Genomic DNA, 8,216 nt, shown 5'->3' with positions numbered 1-8,216 from the left:
CAGCCTGGTCTACAGAGCTAGTTCCAGGACAGGCTCCAAAACCACAGAGAAACCCTGTCTCAAAAAAACCAACAAAAAAAAAACAAAAAAAAAAGAAAAGAAAACAACTACAGGGGGGCCTGGAGAAATGGCTCAGTGGTTAAGAGCACTAACTGCTCTTCCAGAGGTCCTGAGTTCAGTTCCCAGCAACCACATGGTGGCTCACAGCCATCTGTAATGAGACCCGGCTCCCCCTTCTGGCCAGTGAGCACACATGGAAGGAATGCTGTACACATAGTAAATAAATAAATCTTAAAAAAAAGAAAACAACTACAGTAGGTTCCTCCACCATGACTCCCCCCCCACACACACACTATGGGCTTATGACCAGGTTTAGAGTGGTAGCCATGAATTCCTTCCTTTGTGTTTTTCCTCAGTCTTGGCTTCCGTTCATATATTATTTCCCTGATCTCATTTTGTTGTCTCTTGGTTCTCTAATTCATTGAGCACCTTAGGATGGTGACTTGTATTGTCTGACAAGCAACTCATATCTGCCTACTTTTTTTCTCTTGTAAGTTCTGGTTTCAGAAGTTTCACTTACTGCTTTAGGGACGGGGGTGTAAGTCTGTATAGTGTGCTTGCCTAGTGTGTGCCAAGCCTTGCATCTGTCTCACGGGGAGAGGGAGAAAAGAGATGAAAGAGGAGAGTACAAAGAGAGAAGAGAAAGAGCAAGAGCGAGCGAGTAAGAGAGAAACAGACAGACAGACAGACAGATAAGAGAGAAGTGGTGGTGCTTTAAGTGCATCATATTTCCCTGTTTATCTGTCCTCTTAGCTTTGTTAGGATTTCAGCATCTAAAGTATTAGCTACCTCTCCAAGACCTTGTAGTCTGGTGTTGTTCAGGGAACATTTTAGCTATTCATTCTGGATAGTTTCTGGGTATCTCTCAAGCTTGTTTCTCGTTTTAATCCTTCCTGGGCTTGTGAGGGACTATACTTTTGGAGTGTTCTGTCACAGGCTTCCCCCTGGTGTCTGCCTGTAGTATGGCAGCCACAAAAAAATGCTGTGCTAATTTATAGTCCTGGGCTGCCACCTAGTGTTACCGCACATCCCGGCGCCTGTGTTTTGTTCAGTGACATCCTTTTCTAGGACATTATTCTCATCCATGCTAAAATGGATGAGAATGGGAGAAACCAGTCCCTTAGTCAGCCCACCTTAAGGGGAGGAACAAAAGAGGTTCCAGAGTGTCAAAGCTCCAGAAGAAAGTTATGCAGCATATTTTCTCCAAGGATGATGTGGGGTGGCCAGCTGACAGCTAGCATGAAAACAGAGCCATCACCTAAAGGAACCATGAACACCAGAGACACTCAGCCAATCAGAGCTTTTGGGCTGGTAACCACCCCCCAACCCCACCCCCCGCTGAGATATGATACCATCTGTGTGGGCGCTGTTATTCAGCAGTATAAAAAAGAATGTGGGTGGTAATACCTGTTTTGCAGTCCAAGCTGCAACTCAGGCTCTAGTTGTATTTCCTACGTACCTGGATAGAAGGACTGGCCCTTGAGCCCACGGATAAGAGAACAGTGGTGTTCTCTTTTCGGCTAGAAGTAAAATCAGCAGGTTATTATAATAATTGGCAAATAGGTCACAGTGGTGAAAAAATTGGTTCCAAACATGTAAGGACTACATATGAGCTGGAGTTATAGACAGCCTATTGTAAGCCACGTGCTGTGGGTGCTGGAAACCGAACCCAGGTCCTCTGCAAGTGCTCTTAACTGCCAAGCCACCTCTCTGGCCCTGTCATCATTTTAAGCAGTCACTAAAGATGTTTACGAAATTGTGAACAAACACAGTCTTATGACTGGGGCACTTAGCTTCATACACCTACTGTGTGTTAAAGGAAACTGGGAAGCAACTTGACAAAGGAACATTGATTTACTGATAGTTTGGGCCACTCCACAAAGAAAACTGTCTGGTTTCTCCAGCCTTCTCCAGGAGAGCTGTTACAATTTTATTGAAAAGATGAAACAAAGTCAGAGAATTACGGGGCTGTGAATTCAAGCTTGTTGAGTTGTGTGGATTCCCTGACCTTCCCCTCCCAGCCCCAGCCTGGGATTCTTAGGGAAGTTTTTAGCTCTTTAGGAAACCATTGTTTTCAGGAGTCCCTTAGAAAAACGGAGCAGAATGTATCTCTTCAGAATAGTTCTCAGTCGTGCAAGATAGTTACAGTTCCCCTGGTTTTGTGAAAATGTTTAAAATATGCCTGTGGGGCTGGAGAGATGGCTCAGTGGTTAAGAGCATTGCCTGCTTTTCCAAAGGTCCTGAGTTCAATTCCCGGCAACCACATGGTGGCTCACAACCATTTGTAATGAGGTCTGGTGCCCTCTTCTGACCTGCAGACATACACACAGAATATTGTATACCTAATAAATAAATAATAAAAGGAAAAAAAAATTTAAAAAAAATGCCTGTGTCTGAAGCAAATATCATACACATTCTACATAAGATCCAAGATTAGAAGATAATGGGTTAGTGTCAGGTAGCCATGCAGAACCACCTCTCCATCACCTCTGGACTTCAGTTCCCTTTAGCAGGGCTGCCATAGCAACTCCATTCGGGTTGCTAGTTTCGAGACAAGGTCTTGCTACATAAGTTCCAGGCTGAACTGAAACAAACCTTCTTGCTTTAATCTCCCAAATACTTGGACGATGGGCAAGAACCACCCCCCACCATGTCCCATTTAACTTGTTTTCATCCTGACAATTCCCCTCCTTCTTCAGGGGGAAGCAAGCAGACACCACTGCTTGCTTGAATCTCCTTACATCTGGGCGACCTTTTGGAAGATACCACCTCCTTTTTTTTTTAGGTTTCAATATTTTATTCAAGTTTTATTTTAAGTGATGTTAATTACAGCATTTGAAAGGGAGGAGCTAATTCCACACAAAATGGAACAAAATGAAAGACTCTCTAATGTACCTATTAAAGTGCTAAAAAAGAGTGGTGTGCTTTTAACAGGTCACTTTAGATCCCTAGTGTTGTCATGTGACCACAATCACATGCCCAGCTTAAAGCTGTCTCATGCTCTAGTGCAATGGCGAGAGAGAGAGAGAGAGAGAGAGAGAGAGAGAGAGAGAGAGAGAGAAGAAAAAAGAAGAGAGAAGAGAAAAGAAAAAACCATGCCACAACACAAGGAAGAATGAAGTCCTAAATGACGGCTCCATAGGCCCACTCTCTCCACCCTAAAATGGCACAAAGGAAATAGCTAACCAGAAGAGTGCTTTTGGTGTAAAACAGGTAACTGGGCAAGGACGGGAAGAGGCCACTGAGATCTGCCTAAGAAAGGCCCTCTCACACAGGTGTGTGTGCACATGCTTCTCAGCAGTAAGGATCGAGACACCAAGGTTGCTCAGGAAGTCACAATTTCACCTGTGGACTCGATACAGATTTACAAAGGGCCCGCATATCCCGAGCTTCCACTCATGGCCTGGCATCTCTAGAGGGTCTCCTCTCCAGCCCACGTCTACAGCTAAAAGAACCCTTTCAGGAATGGGGTGTCTGCTGTACATCTGAAATGGTAAACACCAGAAAGCCGAGTCACCCTTAACCTGGAGATCTAGCGTGGTATTTATTGATTCTCGCATGCCCCAACGTACAACATTAAAAGATTCACTAAATTCTGAAGGTAGCTATACTGCAAAATAGTTTAAAATTAACAATTGTACAATATTCATTTATGCTTGAAATTCTAGTCTTAGACCAAGCTGTGGCCACCCACATTGACGTTCTTGCCATCCAGCAGAGCTGACAGCATCAGCTTGATACCTGGCCTGAGGGTCTGAGTGTACCCAAAGCCAATCGGGCTAGAGTTGTTCACTTTGACCAAAAAGCAGGCGTCAGGGTCGACCTGGTCCTTGGCTGCTATCCCAAAGCCAGTGTTACTGTTCCCCGCTGTCCAGGCGAGGTTGACAGCGGTCTCTAACTTCTTGTTCACCTTCTGGTAGATGGAGCCACCAAACTCTGTCCCATCATTCACATTAGTATGAAGCTGGAATTCATCCATCTTGTAGCCAACTGCAAAGTTGCTCTGGGTCACTCGGGACTTGGAGGTCTCAAAATACACTTGGTAGCCAACGAGCCAGCCCTCATAGCCAAGTACCAGGGCACCCCGGATCGAGGGCCCAGCGATGTCTAAATCCACATCACAGCCCAGGTTGATATGCTCCCTCTTGTACCCTGTCTTGATTTTAGCATTTTTCCCCCAGTGTTAGGTAAGAAGGATGAGTCAACGGTCAGCTTCAGCCCACGTGCCAGCTGGTCTTCCACTGTGATCTCGGTACCCAGGTTGTTGTCTGTGTTCCACTTTTCTGTAAACGTCAGGCCGTACTCAGTCCATCTATACTTGGTTTCCAGACTGTTGTTCACTTTGGTGGTCTCTGTGTTGGTGGAGCCTGAACTGGTAAATTCTAATCCATTCTCCGACTTTGTTTTCAAATCAAGTTTTATTAAGCCAAAGCCATAGCCCTTGGTGAAGACATCCCTGGCAGACTTGCCAAGATCAGCATATGTGGGAGGCACAGCCATCTTCTCGGAGGGGTGCCACCTCCTTTGAGGGTTAGTCTCATTCCACCCCTGCCACAGTGAGTCCTCTTGTCAGAAAATAGGGTATGGAATGTACTAGGAACTGGGTGGGGTAGGGGAGCTGGGGGAAAGTACTAGGGCCACGTTGAAAGAAAAACAGTTCATATGGAGGTCATTACAAGGCTTAAAATAAAAGATGTTAAATGAACCCCGACTTTGTTAAGACCCAAATAGTGAAAACCTGACAAAATCAGAGGAAAACATAACAATTGTCTTAGCTAACTGAGATGATTCCATGGGGTAAGATGTCTGCCACCAAACCTGAGAACCTGAGGATGATCCTCTAGACCCACGTGGGGAAAGAGAGAACCAACACACACAGGTTGGCCTCTGATCTCCTTATATGTGTCAAAGCAAACGTACGTGCGTACACACAGGAGCAACACTGTCAAAAGGAAAGCCTCGCTGGGCCAGCGAGGTGTTTCATAGGTAAAAGCACTTGCTGCACAAGCTTGGTCATCTGATCTATGGGCCCTACACTGGAATGAGAAAACCCACTTCTGAAGGTTACTGACTTCCGTATGCATTCTATGGTGTGTATATGGAGTGCACCTATACACATGATAATTAGAGCTAAATAAGATGGGAGGTGGTGGCGTATGCCTTTGATCCCAGCACTCGGGAGGCAGAGGCTGTCAGATCTCTGTGAGTTTTAGGCCATCCTGGTCTACAGAGTGAGTTCCAGGACAGCCAAGACTATACTGAGAAATCATGTCCCCCCAAACCAAAAAAAATAAAGCTAAATAATAAAAATTGGAAAAATAATGCCTTGTTATACACAAAGAATTTGGCCCTTCCTAGTTTGACATAAATGCTCTGAATTTTAACCATAGGAAATCCTCTAATTAAATTTATACTTTGTAACATATTTTAGAAATATTTTTTAGAATAACAACAATGAACATAGAAGAACTTATCTATTGATCATGAGTATACTTAACATGTGATGGCCCTATTTAATCAAAGTTCTAACATGGCCATCAAAATACATCAGCCTAAAGAGGAATTTTTTTTAAAGATTTATTTATTTATTGTGTGTACAGTATTCTCTCTGCATGTATGCCTGCAGGCCAGAAGAGGGCACCAGATCTCATTACAGACAGTCGTGAGCCACCATGTGGCTCAGGACCTTTGGAAGAACAGGCAGCTCTTAACTGCTGAGCCATCTCTCCAGCCCCTAAAGAGGAATTTAAGTGAGCTCCCTGAGTCTGTTAAAAGCCTGACAAATTTACAGGAAACATAAAACATTAAGCATCTGTCTTTTGAAATTAAGCACTTTTTAATTTTTGCTAAAAGTAGATCATCATTTTAAGAAAGATTATGCCTTGGACATAAGGCATTAAACAAACAACTTTATAAGCAATGTCTTAGCCAGGCAGTGGTGTCGCACACCTTTAATCCCAGCACTCAGGAGGCAGAGGCAGGTGGATATTGGCGAGTTCCAGGCCAACCTGGTCTACAGAGCGAGTTCCAGGACAGTCAGGACTGCTACATAGTAAAATGCTGTCTCGAAAAAACAAAAACCAACCAATCAAACAAACAAACAAACAAACAAACAATGTCTTGGTTATGATCAACTTTACCACAGTAATTTTATAATGCACATATATACAGAATTTGATATTAAGATATCTAATTTCTTACCATTATTTATAATACAATGTATTATCTGTTAACAATGAATTAATGCTGAGTGGCAACTTTATTATACCAATGGTGGAAACAACCAATCTCAACAAATGTATGAATATGAGAAAAATGTATGTCTATTTCATAGGGTGCGAAGCCCAGACACTACTCAAAAGTATGTATATACAAGCCAGTAAATTAATTTTTATGGTTTAAATTTAAATTTTAAATTTCCCTTCTATAAAGCAGAATATAAATTTTCTGTGCCTATAAAATTTAATCAACCTTTAAATGCAAGACATTATCTTCCTGGCAAAACCCAATAAGATAGCCCTTTTGTCTATCATATAATGCTCCTAAATATTATATATAAAGGCATATCCTAATATTACTATGTGTAGGTGTTTGAATATCTTGTGATCCAAATATGAAAAAGGAACTTAGAGAGATTTGACAAATGTATTGTCTTAGGGTTTCTAATGTTGGAATAAAGCATCACAACGATAATCAAGTAGAGGAAGAAAAAGTTTAATTTGCTTACAGTTCTGTATCACAGTCCCTCACTGAGGGACATCAGGGAAGGAACCCAAGCAGGATAGGATCTTGGAAGAAGGAACTAATATAGAGGAGTCTTACTTGCTAGCTTCCTCCTCATGGCTTGCTCACCCTTCTTCTTTCCTTCCTTCTTCCTTCCTTCTTTCTTTCCTTCCTTCTTTCTTTTCTTCCTTCTTTCCTTCCTTCCTTCTTTCCTTCCTTCCTTTCTTCCTTCCTTCCTTTCTTGTTTGATTGTTTTCTTTGAGGCAGGGTTTTTCTCTGTGGCTTTGGATCCTGTCCTGGAACTAGCTCTGTAGACCAGGTTGGCCTCGAACTCACAGAGATCTGCCTGCCTCTGTCTCCAATCCCAAATTCTGGGATTAAAGGCATGAACCACCACTGCCTGACTTTCAGCTTGTTTTCTTATACAACTCAGGACCACCTCTCCATGGTTGGTACCAAACTTTGTGGGATGGGCCCACCCACATCAAACATGAATTAAGAAAATGTATCACAGATTTGCCCACAGGCCATTCTGGTACCAGCATATTCTCAACTGAAGTTCCCTCTTCCAAAATGGTTCTAGCCTGTGACAAGCTGACAGAAAAACTAGTCATCACACATGTGCTATCTTTGTTTGTTTTACAGCCTGTAGTAGTTGGGGTCTCTAGAAGAACAGAATGAATATAGATAATTTATCTTAATAGAATTTATTAAACCTGCTTACTTTGAAATAGCAACAAGAGCTGTAGTTGCTCAATCTGGGCGGCTCTGCCATCTGAGTCATCAGCGAGGCTGACTCACACTAGAGAGGCTGACAACCTAGTAGTTGCTAGGTCCGCAAGGTTGGATGGCTCAGCACTCCCAATCTGGTGGCAAACATCTGGCGGGTTCCTGGAAAGCCACCAGTCCTCAGTCAACAGTAGAAGCCTGCAAGTTCCGGTTCTGACAACGATGAAGGAATCAGCTACAGTAGCAACAGGGTAAATAAGCTTGCAGCAACAAGGCTGCCCTCAAAAGGCCATAATCTCCTGTCATGCCCTCTCTATCTGGGCTGCTGGTTTTCTCTGGTCTATTAAAGCATTCAGGGCAATTCAATGGCTTCCTACTAAGATAATTCTATTTCGTGGCAAACTGCCATCAAAATCAACTAGTACAAAGTTGTAATAAAAATCTCATCATTAAGCCAGGTGTAGTGGCCCATACCTTTAATCCCAGCCTGGTCTATTTAGTGGATTCCAGGATAGCCAGAACGACATAGTGAGACCTTATCTTAAAAAAACCAAATAGAACCAAAAAGCAAAGAACAAAGAACAAAACAAACAAAAACCCCCAAGTCATTGTTTCTTAAACTTCTCTTGAGGAGACGCAATTTTTTACTCACTTGATGCAGGGCGTCAACAACAGACCAAAGTAATGGTTCCACCAAAGTCTAG

General features: G+C 42.9%; 1 pseudogene; it reads right to left on the bottom strand.

The window, feature by feature from the left end:
• Positions 1–3,710: 3,710 nt before the first annotated feature.
• On the bottom strand, positions 3,711–4,569 carry LOC102002207 (annotated as a pseudogene).
• Between the last annotated feature and the right edge of the window lie 3,647 nt (positions 4,570–8,216).

Source organism: Microtus ochrogaster, chromosome X (assembly GCF_000317375.1).
Source record: "Microtus ochrogaster isolate Prairie Vole_2 chromosome X, MicOch1.0, whole genome shotgun sequence".
NCBI lineage: Eukaryota > Metazoa > Chordata > Mammalia > Rodentia > Cricetidae > Microtus > Microtus ochrogaster.
The sequence above is the reverse complement of the archived record's forward strand: the minus strand, read 5'-3'. Positions and strand labels throughout refer to the sequence as shown.